The following is a 14,021-nucleotide window of genomic DNA, read 5'->3' as shown; positions in this document are numbered from 1 at the left end:
GCTCTAAGACTCTGGGCTCCAGCCCTGCAGTCCTGAGCAGGCCCCTCCTTCCTAAGCTTTCTGACCTGCTACCCAGCCCCACTTCCCATGTCTACTTCCTCCTTTTCCCTTTCCAGACTAGCTCCTGAGGTCTCTCTACTTCTTCAAAAGCCTTCTCCTGGGCACAGAGACCTCCAAAATCCAGGACAAAAGAGAGACAGTGACCACTGAGAGAAGCTCTGAAGGACACATGTGTTCCCCATCCTAGAAGGCTTCTCTCCACCCCCTGATCTGTGTGTGTGTGAGAGAGAGTATGTGCTTGTGCATAAATGGACAGTCAACCAGTACTTCACCTGGTATCTAGGAAAGTTCCCGCCTTGGCTCTGCTGCAAGGTTCACGTTGTGTATACCTGAGCCTTTCCCTCGGAGGAGGGGGCAATGATACTCATCAAATCAGCGGTCAACAGCTTGTGAGACTCTAAAAAAGGGGTTGGGGAGACCAGGCGGTCATTATGGATGTCAAAGTCCATCAGAGAAATTCCACTAGGGAGGAATCTCCTTGTCACATTTACATTCAGGCAGTGGCTCAAATTGAACCAATGTTCAAAAACCTCCAAATCTTCATTCAGGTGATATCATGAAGTTGATTGGAAGTCTTTGAGGTCTAGAGTAAAAAGTACCTGTCTGTTTGTGTCTGCAGGCCAACAGTCCTTACATCTCAGGGCCCCTGGAAGGACTCTCTTCCTTCAGCAGTGCACAGTGAACCCAGTTCTGGAGTGGAATGTACCATCCCCTTAGATACACAAGATTTTAACATTTACTCTGGGATTTGGTAGATTTTGGCTTAATCTTTAAATTCTTACCATCACTTTGTTCTCTCTCTACGTGTAGAACCATAACTGTACCTGAAGCAGAAACAAGGGCCTGGTGGGAGGAGGTAAGGCCCCCCCTCAGAAGGCCCTTTTTTTTTTTTGGCCTAAACATAGGATGTTGTAAGCCAACACAATCCATGCCTAAAGAAACAGTCAACTGTCCATGGATGAATGTTTGTACAATGCTTTGAGAAGCAATTCAACTATATGTATAGGAAAACTTAAAAATGCCCATGTCATTTAATTTATTCCTATTCAACAAATTCATGATTTTAAACCAAAGTCCCAAATACAGAAGAATCTTTATACATATTAAAGGATAATAATCAGACATTATTGAAGATGAAGGAAAAAAGATACAAAGGAGGGCTGGGGATATAACTCAATGGAAAAGCATGTGTATAGCATGCTCCAAGCCCTGGCTTCAATCCCTACTACCAAAAACAAAGCAAAACAAAACCAACCAAAAGGAAAAAGAAGAAAAAAAAGGGGGGAGAGATATAGAAGAGGAGTACTTCTGTTTTTTTAAAATAGTGTATAGCTCACAAAAACAATGTTTACGAAGTATTTGGATGTCATACAAAGTGGCTTATCAATCATAATAAGTTTCCAAATTCAAGATTCAAAATAATTCATCAGGAAGACAGTCCTCCCAGGGGCTGTGGCTGTGCAGTGGTGCACGGAAAGGAGTGGGTGGGCCGCAAGGTCTCTCTGCCGCTCAGCTCCAGAGGCCCCTTCACAACCAAGCCCAACTCATCTGCCAGGTTACTCAGGATCCTCCCAGTGGAAACAAAAGGTGGTTTTACATCTTTCTGTTTGGTGTATTTTAAAATACTTTCTTTGTTTGATCAGTTTTTATTTTCTTATAGGATAAATTATGCACTGTGAAACAAAGCTTAAATGAAAAACCCATAGGAGGCCTGGGGCCTCTTCTCCCTGCTGTGTCTTAGATCTTCACAGCTTTTGATAGTCTTTGACTCTTTTTTTTCCCTTTTATCTTTTTCCCCTCTTATCTTTTCTTTTCATTGGACCTGGTTCCCACAATGTTGTTCACCCCATCTTCAAACTCCTAAGCTCAAGTGATTCACCTCAGCCTCCCCGGTAGCTGGGACTATAGGCCAGCACCACTGTACCTGGCTTTAGCCTGTTTTCTAATGAAGGTTTCAAGCATTTCACAGCCCTACAAGTTGTTTAGATAAATTTAAAATTAAAGTAAAACAAGTATTTCAAAGTTCTCTATTCACAATTCAATTTTAGTTGCTACATTTGAAGGTACTCCCACAGACACAGAAGATCAGAAGCATGTTTCTCTATCTTTTTCTTGATACTGTCTCCCCTTGGCCCAAGAAGCTTCCTTCCTGCCTTACAATGACATAAATTAGGTTGGTCTGTTTTATACACATGGAATCACACAGCACCTACTCTTTTGTGTCTCATTTGAAGTCAAATAAAATACAGTGACAAATCTCAAGCAAGAGCTTTTATTTGGGAATTAGCAAAGAGTAGAATTGCATTTCTGGGCATATGCCGACCACAATGGACAATACTAAGTGAAATAAGCCAATTACAAAGAACCAAAGGCCAAATGTTTTCTTGAATATGTTGATGCTTATTTGCAAAAGGTGGGGGTCTAGGTAAGTATGGAGATACTTTGTATTAAACAGAGGGGAGTGAAGGGATGGGAGGAGGCATGGGGGTAGGAAGGATAGGAGAATGAATCAGACATATAACCCTATGTACATATATGATTACATGATCAGTGTAATTCTACATCATGTTCAACCAGAAGAATGAGAAGTTATACTCCATTTATGTATGATGTGTCAAAATGCATTCTACTGTAATGTACAACTAATTAGAACCATTTTTTAAAAAAGAAACGTATGGGATTAGACAAAGGGAAATGAAGGGAAGGGGGGATGGAATAGGAAAAATAGTAGAATGAATCGGACATAACATTCCTATGTGTAACTCCACATCTTGTACAACCACAAGAATGGAAACTTATACTCCATGTATGTATAATATGTCAAAATACATTCTACTGTCATATATAACTAAAAAGAACAAATAACAAAGAAGTAAATTCCTTAAGGGCAGAAAAAAAGAAGTTAGACCCTTTACTTACTCATATATAAAAATTAATTCAAGATTGGAGATGTAGCTCAATGATAGAGTGCTTCCCTGGCATGTGTAAGTGCCTGGATTCAATATTCAGAGTGTGTACACACACATACATACACACGTGCACACACACACACACACACACACACACACAAACCCACTCAAAATGAAAAAACAAAATGTGAAATAAAAAACCAAACATTCCTAGAAGAAAACACATTGGCAGCTGAACATGTAGATGAATGCCTGTAAACCTAGCTACTCAAGGAACTGAGGCAGTTGAATGCAAGTTCAGGGCCAACCTGGCAACTTAGTCTTAAAATAAAAATTTAAAAAGTCCTGGAGGTAGCTCAGTGGTAGACTGCTTACTAGCATGTGAGAGACTCTGGGTTTAACACACCATACCAATATATATATATTTGAAAATATATTGGCAATAATCTTCACAACAAAGGATTTGACCACATTTTCAATGAAATGACACCAAAAGCACAGTCAATATAGATAAATATTGATAAATTGGACTCAACAAAATTAAAAACATAAAAACATTTGTAAACCAAAGGATACTCATAGAAATGATGATATGTGGATGCTTATTTTGCAAAAGCTGGGTATAGGTAAGTATGGAGGTACTTTGTATTAGAGGGGAGTGAAGGGATGGGAGGAGTCTCCCTGCAATATGGGAGAAAATATTTGGAAGTCACATATCTAAGAGATAAACTTTCAGAATATATAAAGAAATGCTGTGCTGGGGATAGCTCAGCTGTAAAACACTTGCCTAGCATGTGCAAGGACCTGGGATTGACCCACTCTCCACAAAACAAGCAAACAAAAAAGAATCTCAACAACTCAACCATAAAAAAATGTTGACTCTATTCAGAACTGGGTAAAGGCTCTCTACAACCAGTTCACTCAGGAGGTTCACAAATAGCCAATAAGCCCATGAAGAGATACTCAATATCAGCAGCCATTAGGGAAATGAAAATAAAAGCACAATAAGACTGCACTTTGTACCCATGAAGCTGGTCACTGTTCAGAAAAAAAGAATGCAGAATGAACACACTCATAAATAGGTAGAAAACAGCACCATGGGTGCATTGCTTTCCTATATATACAATGGTGCAGCTGCTATGAAAATTCTTTGGTGATTCCTCCAAATGCTCAAGAGATACTTTCTAAATGACCCAGAAATTGTATTTCTGGACATAAACACAAAAGAAGTGAAGGCAGGTAAGTGCAGAGATATTTGTACACCCACATTTATAACAGAATTGTTCCCATAAGCCAAAAAGTAGAAGTAACCCAACTATCTATCAACTGATGAACTTCTAATCAAAATATGGCTTATATACAAAGTGAATATTATTCAGACTTAAAAAGGAAGGGCATTCTGACAATTGCTACACTATGTGTGATCTGGAGGACATGATGCTAAGTGGAAAAGCCAGTCATGAAAGGACAAATTCTGTATGACTGCACTTGTACGAGGCATTTAGGGAGTCAAATTTGTAGAGACAGAATGTAGAATGCCAGCAGAAAGACGACAGGGACTGGGGAGGGGAGGATGGATGCTTACTGTTTAATGGTACAGAGTTTCAGTTTCCATTAAAAGTGTGAACACATAGAATGCCACTGAATTATATACTTAAAATGGTTAAAATACAAAAGTGTACATTATGTCTATTTTACCACAATTAAACAACAAACAGAAATCAGGGCAGTGTACTACAGATTAATGCAGAATCAGAAAGAAGGAAATGGAAGCCTGAGAAGAGAGAATCAAGGAAGATGGACAAGTTGCACAACCTGGGGAGGCCCTTCAGATTGGGAGAGGGTGGTGGGACCTGGATGTACCCCCACCCCCAAAGCATCAGGTTAGAAAACCATCACAGGGGACGAGGGTGGTGCTCAGTAGTGAAGTGCATAGTTGAGTCCAAGTTCAACGCCCACCACAAAAAAAGAAATGAATAAACAAACAAACAAACAAAAACATCACAGGAGAAAAGTGTTTCTGGAAGAGGCCATAGTCGGGGAACACCAGGACCAACCTAGTAGCAAAACACAAATTTTGGATTCATGGTGGAGGGAGCAAAAGTCCTCTAAGAACTATGAACCAAAAAGGAGGGGGAAGATCAAGGAGCAAAAGGACCAAGAGCCTTTTTCTGGTATAGATGGGGAAGTGGGATGGGAAGGGCAAGTGAGATTAGTGGCCTGTGGGTTGGAGGAGAACATGGCATATAGGTGACCCTGGGAGAACTTGGGTTAGGATGAGGACAGTAGAGTTGCTCTGGATGAAGGCAGATGAGCCGTAGTGGTGCAAAGTTCCCACCAGAGTGGACTTGTGACACATTAAAGTTGGTGAGGGCTCAAGACAGGTAGGCAGGAGATGGGTGTTGAAAAAGGCCCCACAGCAGAGAGGTACAGAAGGACCAGGGAGAGATAGAATCCAGCACTTGCAGGCTGGAGAATGGAGGCCTCAAAATGGTGAGGGTTCAGATGAAGAAGTGGTTAAGGCATAATCAAGAGGGAGATGTCTGCACTGGAGGAAGATGGAGGATGCAGTCTTGAGAACAGCAGGGAGGACAAGGTGCCCTGCACTGTGCTGACAGTCAATGATTGTCAGCACCAAGACTCCCACTGGTAAGAGTCTGGAGAAGTGAGGATGAAGGGGAGACCCAAAGACAGAAGGTTTTACCAGAAATTTAGGGTCATCAGGCTGGGAGTGTAGCTCAGTGGCAGAGCACTTGCCAGAGCACTTGAGGTCATGGGTTTTATCCCCAGCACAAAAAAAAAAGAAAGAAAGAAAGAAAGAAAGAAAGAAAGAAAGAAAGAAAGAAAGAAAGAAAGAAAGAAAGAAAGAAAGAAAGAAAGAAAGAAAGAAAGAAAGAAAGAGAAAAAGAAATAGGAAAGAGCAAAACCAGTTAGGGTTATCATAATTCGAATTTCATTCTACACAGAAATGGCAAAAACTTCTAGAATTCATACGGAATCATAAAAGACCCTGTTATGGTTTTAGATAGAAAATGTCTCCCAAAAGCTCACGTGTGAGAGAATGCAAGAAAGTTTAGAGGTAAAATGATTGAGTTATTAGAGTCTTAATCTAACCTGCACATTAACCTTCTGAGAGGGATTAACAAGGTGGTAACCGTAGGCAGGTAGGGTATGGCTGGAGGAGGTGGGTCATTGGGAAGTTATTTTGTCCTTGTTGAGTGTAGCTCACTCTCTCTGCTTTCTGGTGCCATGTTCTGAACTGCTTTCCATTATCTCACTTTTCTGCCATGATATTCTGCCTTATCTCAGGCCCAGAGGAATAGAGTCAGCCATCTACAGAAGAGATCTCTAAAACGGAGAGCCTCAAAATAAACCTTTCCTCTTCTAAAATTGTTCTGTTCAGGTCTTTTGTTCATAGCTGAAAAAAGGTGACTAAACAGATCCCCCCAAGTAAAATCAATATTGACCACAAAGGACAATGCTGGGAATATCACAATACCAGATTTCAAAACGCATAACAAAACTACAGCAAATAAAACAGCATGGTATTGGCATGAAAGCAAACAGGATGACCAATGGAAAAGAACCCAGATGTAAACCCACAGGTACAATAGTGCATGTATTTTTGACAAAGGTGATAATTATATAATATGGGAAACGAGTATCTCAATAAAATTTGTTTTCTCAAATTTCTTGTTGCGAAAACAAGATATTCACTAACAAAAGAATGTAAACGGACCCTTATATCACTCCTTATACAAGAATCAAACTCAAAATGCATTGAAAATTTAAATGTAAGACCTGAAGCAGGGTGTAGTAGAGTAGGCCAGTAGTTACAGTTATGTGAGAGGTTGAGGCAGAATGAGTACCTGGTATAAGACCAGCCTGGGCAAAAGAGCAAGAATACTTACAATTAAAAGGAAAAAACAGTCCCACTGGAAACTATATAAGTGTCAGAAGAAAACACAGGAGCAATGACATTGATCTGGACAGAACTTTCTAGGTATGATCCCAAAGGCATAGGTAACCAAAGTGAAAATAGACAAATGGAATACCATTCAAATAAAATACTTTTGCCCAGAAAAGAAAATAAGAAGAGAGTGAAAAGACAAATCATACATTGGGAGAGTATTTACGAATTATACATCAGATAAGGGGTTACTGTCCAAAATATATGAGGAACTCAAACTTCCCAATAACAAAAGAAGTAACCCAACTTTAAAATGGCCAAAGAAGAGAGATGGTGCATTATCAGATTCCATTGCTCTGTGGATCAGGATTCAAGTAGTAAGAGTAGTGCTTCTCAGTATGCTGAAAGAAAGAGGAAATTCAATGAAATTCAATGTCAGTGGCTTGTAGAGACTCAGAAATTCAGGTGCATAAACAGAAAGTAGAAATACACTGGAATGAAGCTTGTTGTGGCAGTGGCACTGGTTCACCACAGAGGGAAAGGAAAACACATCAGAGGAAAAAACATCTTTTGCACATAAAAATATGGAGATCAGAAAAGCAGTATGTATTTAACTGATCCAGAGGCTGCACAGTGAACAGGTGCTTGAAGAGTTCTCTGTTTCTCAACTGGCAAGCAGACAATTGAGGCGGGAATCATTTTGAGGAGGTCATGCTGCAGCTTGCTGCTGCCAGAGCCCAGGAGATCCTAACAAATATCACTATACTGTCCTAACAAGCACCCATAGTGTGGCCTAGGTTGTACCTAGAACAATGAGTGATTCAGGCATAGAGAATACTGTACCCAGGGGGATGCAAGTCAGAAATACAGAGAGAACTGCAACTCACTTTCCCTTTGGGTCTGGTGGCTCAAGAGACCAGCTGAAGAGGGTTGGGAAAGTGAAAAGGAGGGCATGAGCACACTCAGGGACTTACCCTGAGAAGGCCATATTTATGGGCAGCTGAGTGTGTGATACCTGTGTAGGGTTGCTCCCTTGTCCCACAAGTAGAGTTCTTGGGAGGCTCCAGAGATCCTGACTCCCAGCAGAGATCTGCATCTGCCTAGACATAGAGTTTGTTGATCTAATCTCTTAGAGCATATAACATCCAATAAAGTTCCTAAGGCTGAACACACCCAAGCCACAGATATCAGATCTCTCCTCTTAGAGCTCTGTAGCAGGCTCACCCTGGGAGTGCATTAATCTGGTCTGTGAGAGAAAACTCCAGTCAACAGTCCTTCCCATCCCATCACCCCTTACACTGGTAAAAATCTGAGAACTGTTTCAACCAGCTTCAGTTTTAGACCACTCCAGCTGGCAACTTTGAGAGCAATAGAAAAAAAAAAAAGAAAAGAAAATGAGGAAGGGGTTAATAACTCCCAGTGTTGGGTCTCTGTCTCTTAATATAGCCCAAGAAGAAATGGAATGAATGACACTTGGACAAAGGCAGTGACCATCCATACTCATCAACTGTATTGACCACCTCAGTGGAGAAAATTCTTTAAGTTTTCATTAAGAACTATCTTTTTTGGAGGGGTTGGTCTTGCTGTGCTGATTATTTTGTAAGTATATCTACTCATACATATTTGTTTCCTTTTTCTCATTTTAACCATTTTTTCAACACTACTTATTTTCCCTTGTCTTGAGGGTTAGGGTTTTATTATTTTGTTTTTGTTTGTTTTTTCCCCTCATTTCCCTTTTTCTCTCTTTCCCCACAAACAGCCAAATTCTCTTGTTCTCTTTCTCTGTTCCTTTACTTTTTTCTAATTTATTTTTTCTCATCCTTCTTTACAGCCAACACTTGCTACATCTCTTTTGAATTCACTCTGTTCACATTTTGAACATTCTAAACTTTCCCCTTTACTATCCTATCACATTTTCTTCTCTCTTACTGAACACTATTTTTACCATCTCTTGGAATGCCTAATTTATATAACTCCTGCTCACACCATTCATTTTATTGCATTTATTAGTCCCATGGGTGGCATAGGTGACACCTATTGCTGATTTTAATGCCAGATCTAGTTCATGGCTATTTATGTTTTTGCTGTTGGCAATTTCTGACCCCACTATTCCTGTTTCTGTGGTGATTAGTGTTGTAGATGTCATAGGAGGCACCAGGTATTGATTTTAATGCTGTATCTTGTTTGTTTTGTTTGTTGAGATTTTTGGTTTCCTTTTTATCTGTGAGGTTCTGGGAATCCACAGGGACACTATAGTTCACAGGGTAGACACTCTGCTGCTGAAATAAACCCAGCCAAGACAGCACAACTTGGTATACATACACAAATTAATCACAAACTTCATCAATATTTAGAATAAAGAATAGAGGGAAAAAAGTACAATAAATTCCATGTGGGAATGGCTAGGGGGCCCCTTGGGACCCACTCCTGGACATCCACTTCTATAGCAAAAAGAAAAAGAATGAACACAAAGGCTGTGGGTACCACACTGCTGAGGGTTCTAAACCTAGAGTGCTCTAGGTCACTGTGGTAAGAAAGACCATGCTCTAAAAAGGCCCACACATAAAATCAAAAGAGAAATCCATCCCCAAAATGCATCAAACCCAACACAAGAATATAAGAAGTATGAAAAACAAACTAACACAACACTCCTTAAAGTACACAATTCATCATAAAATGACTCTAAAGATATTTAAGTGGATGAAATATCCGATTAAGGATTCAAAAGAATGATTATAAAAATAATGAATCTCAAGACAACACAGGAAAACAACTGAATGAACTAAGAAAGTCAGTGATGCGTACAAAGGAGAAATTCAATAAGGAGATAGAGATATTGAAAAAGAAACAGAAATATTGGAAATGAAGACAAATTGAGTAAAAAAAATATCTTCAGTTGAAAGTTTCTTTAGTAGAGAAGACCATGCTGAAGACAGGATCTCAGAGCTCAAGGTCAAAGTGGGAGGCCCTGGATATTCAGACAATATTACAGAGAGTAAGTAATGTGGCCAGAATATATAAACTCTGGGAGAAGACTGAGAGACCAAATTTAAGAATCTTTGGAATTGAAGAGGGTTATGAAAGGAGGACTAATGGTTTAGATAACCTCTTCAGGGAAATAACAGAAAATTTTCCAAAACTTGAGACAATACAGGAGGCATTGAGAACCCCAAACAGACAACATCAAAAAGGAATCTCTACAGAATTCATTATAATTAAAATGCCTAACATACAGAGCAAGGATAAAATGTTAAAATCCTCTGGGAAAAATGTCACATTAAATGTCACATTTAAAGGCAAGTCTATCAGATATACATCTGATTTCTCAGCACAGACTCTAAAGCTCCAAGTCCTGAAAGAAAATGACTGTCAGCCAGGATGGCTATATAGAGCCAAGCTTTCCATCAGAATCTAAGTGGAAAGAAAAACTTTCCAAGATAAGCATAGACAAAAAGAATTCATGAGTACTGAGCTGGTGGTATAGAAAATATTTAAGCACATACACAGAAGAAATTTTAAAAAAGAGTTCACAAATGGACAAGTCTCATTTGAAGTGGCACTATACAAATGAGAAACAGGACAAATTAAACATTAGAAATAAACCAAAATGGCTGGAAATAATAGACATCTCTCAAAATAACATCAAATTCTCTAATTAGAAAACATAAGCTGTCAGATGGACTAAAAAACAAGACCCAACTAGATGTGTTGGTAAAAGGCTCACCTGACAGGCAAAGATAGCGATAGGCTGTAATGAAAGGATGGAAATCAAAATGTTGTGCAAAATGGAGCCCCCTACCCCCAAACATTAGTTTACATTGTCACACCCAGAAAAGCAGACTTCAAGCCAAAATTAATCAGGAGAGACAAAGATAATTTCATAATGGTAAATAGAAAATCCAACAATAATTAATAGTTAAACCCCAAAAGGTAGTATAGCTAATTATATAAAACAGTCACTACTTACATAAAGACTCAGATAGACCCTGTACAACAATACTGGTTGATTTCAACACACCTCTCTCATCAGTAGATAGGTCATCCAGACATAAATTCAGTAAAGGCTTTGTACTGAAAAAAAATATTATAAATCAAATAGACTTAATAGATTCTAGAGACTATTTCGTCTAACTTCAGCCAAACACACTTTCTTCTAAGATGCTTATGGGCCTTTCCCACAAACAGACCATATATGAGGCCACAAAGCAACCCATACCAAATAAAAAAAACTTGATATAATTCCTTGCATCTTATCTTATCATAATAGAATGAAATTAGAAATCAACACCAAAAAGAGACCTTCAGAACCTATAAAAACATGTGGAGATTGAACATTATATTTTGAATGATGATGAGTGATAGAAGAGAGAAATTTAAAAATTCTTAAAGTCAAACAAGAATAGTGATACAACATACCAGAACCTTGGCAACACTATGAACTCATTCTAAGAGACAAGTTTATAACAATAAGTGCCTATATTAGAAAATCAGAAAGATCCCAGATAAACAATCAGAGGATGCATCTCAAGACTCTTAAAGAACAAAAATAAATCAATTCCAAAATTGATTTGTAGAAGGGAATAAATAATTAAGAACGGAGGTGAAATTGATGAAATAGAGAATATAAAAACAATAAAAAGGATCAATGACATGAAGAGTTGGTCTTTGAAAAGATATACAAGATTGATAAGCCATTAGCCAAACAACCAAAAGAAAAAGATAAAAGACCTAAATTAATCAAACTTGAAATATAAAAGGAGAAATGACTACAAATATCACAGAAATCCAGAGGATTGTTAGGCAGCAGTTTTAAAAACTTATACTCCAATATATTGGAAAACCTAGAAGAAATGGGGACATTTCTAGGCACATATAACCTGCCAAAATCAAATCAAGAAGACATAGAAAACTCACACAGATCAATAACTAGCAAGGAGATAGAAGCAATAATTAAAAAAAAAAACACCTGGGGGCTGGGGTTGTAGCTCAGTGGTAGAGCACTTGTCTCACAAGTGTGAGGCACTGGGTTCCATCCTCAGCACCACATAAAAATAAATAAATAGGGGCTGGGGCTGGGGCTCAGCAGTAGAGTGCACACCTAGCATGTGCGAGGCCCTGGGTTCCATCCCCAGCACCACATAAAAATAAATAAAGATTAAAAATAAATAAATAAATGTATTGTGTCCATCTACAACTAAAAATATATTTGAAAAAACCACCTATTATGGTTTAGATATGAGGTATCCCCAAAAGCTCATATGTAAGACAATGCAATGATTTTCAGAGGTGAAGTGATTAGAGGGGTATGAGCTAAGCAGTGGATTTATCCAGAGGTAACTGTAGGCAGGTAGGTTGTGGCTACTTGATTTAGGACACGGGGGATGTACCTTAGGTACTTATATTGTATAAATGAATCTGTTTCTCTCTCTCTCTCCTCCTCCCCCCTCCCTCTCCCCTCACCCCCTGGCAAGCTCTCACTACCTGGCTCGCTTGCTCTCACTCTCACTCTAGCTCTATTGCTCTTACTCTCTGGCTCTCATTCTCACTCTCTAACTCTCACTCTCACCCTAGTTCCACTTCCTGGTCGCTATGAGGTCACCTGTGAATTACTTGAGGGTCTTCCCTAGGAATAGAAGCCAAGGAAATTTAGTTTTAACTTAGGGAACTATTTGTGCCTCCTCCCACTCAATAGATTGCCCAAGGCACAGAATCTTATTTCTGCTCTACAAGAAAGATCCCTCACAGTAGCTCTGGAGATGGGCGGAACCTGTTGGGAACTGAAAAGCCCATCTTGTACCTTTTTCAGCAAGGAACATTCCATGGAAAACCTTTGATGTTTCCCAGTATATAAATAAAGCAAGTACAGGCTCCATTTTGCTATTTTTTTAGTGTGGAAGCAGCTAGCCCATCTTGACCCTCTTCCTCCCCCTTAAAAAATATATATATTTTCGGTGTTCTGTGGTGATTTCCATTGCTGTATATTTCTTAGCCTTTATTCTGCACCTAGCCCATTCCACCTAGAGGAACCCCATTTCCACCCCCACATCCAACCCCAAGTAGGTCTTGGCCTGGGTTCCCCCATGCCCTTCCACCACAATGTTCTGCCACATCTAGGTCCCATAACATGGAGTGGGCCATCTATGGAATGAGATCTCTAAAATAATGAGTAACAAATAAACTTTTCCTCCTCTAAAACAGTTATTGTTAGAATTTTTGGTCACAGTAACAAAAAGGCTGACTAAAACATCATCCAACAGAAAAAAACCCAGGAACACAATGATTCTAAGCTGAATTCTACCAGAATTTTAAAGGTTTACTCAGGCCAACTCTCCTCAAATATTTCCAAAAATGGAATGGGAATAAACAGTTTAAATTCATAATATGAAGCCAGTGTCATCATCAGACCAAAGCCAGTATCACTACAGATCAATATCTCTGATAAGCTTAGATGAAAAAATTCTTAATAAAATATTAGCAAAATGGAGGGGGCAGGGGATTAGCAAGGATAGTGGAATGTGATAGACATCATTATACAAAGTACACATATAAAGACTTGAATTGGTAGTCAACATACTTTATATACAGAGATACAAAAATTGTGGTAAATATGTGAATTAAGAATTGTAAAGCAAAACAACAACAACAACAACAACAACAGAATAGTGTTACTTTAGGTAGAGAGAAGTGAAAGGAGGGGAAGGCAGGGGATGTGGGGATAAGAAAGATAGTAGAATGAAACAGACATTATTACTATATGTATGTATGTATGTATGTGATTGTATGACCAATGTGATTCTATAATATGTATACTTAGAAAAACGAGAAATTATATCCAATCTATGTATGATACATCAAAGTATATAAGTGCATTCCACTGTCATGTATAACTAATTTTAAAAAAAGGCAAAAAAAAACAATACCAAAAAATAAAATTTTAGCAAATTGTATTCAATAACATATTAAGATGATTGTACATCATGACTAAGAAGGATTTATCCAAATGATGCAAAGATGGTTTAACATTCACAAATCAAGACATGCAATATACTACATAAATAGAATTAAGGAGAAAAATCACATACTCATTTCAATAGATGCAGAGAAAGCCTTCAATGAAATTTGGCACCCATTCATGATAAAGA

This window comes from Ictidomys tridecemlineatus, chromosome 8 (genome assembly GCF_052094955.1).
Source record: "Ictidomys tridecemlineatus isolate mIctTri1 chromosome 8, mIctTri1.hap1, whole genome shotgun sequence".
NCBI classification, from domain to species: Eukaryota; Metazoa; Chordata; class Mammalia; order Rodentia; family Sciuridae; genus Ictidomys; species Ictidomys tridecemlineatus.
Note: the sequence above shows the minus strand (reverse complement) of the source record.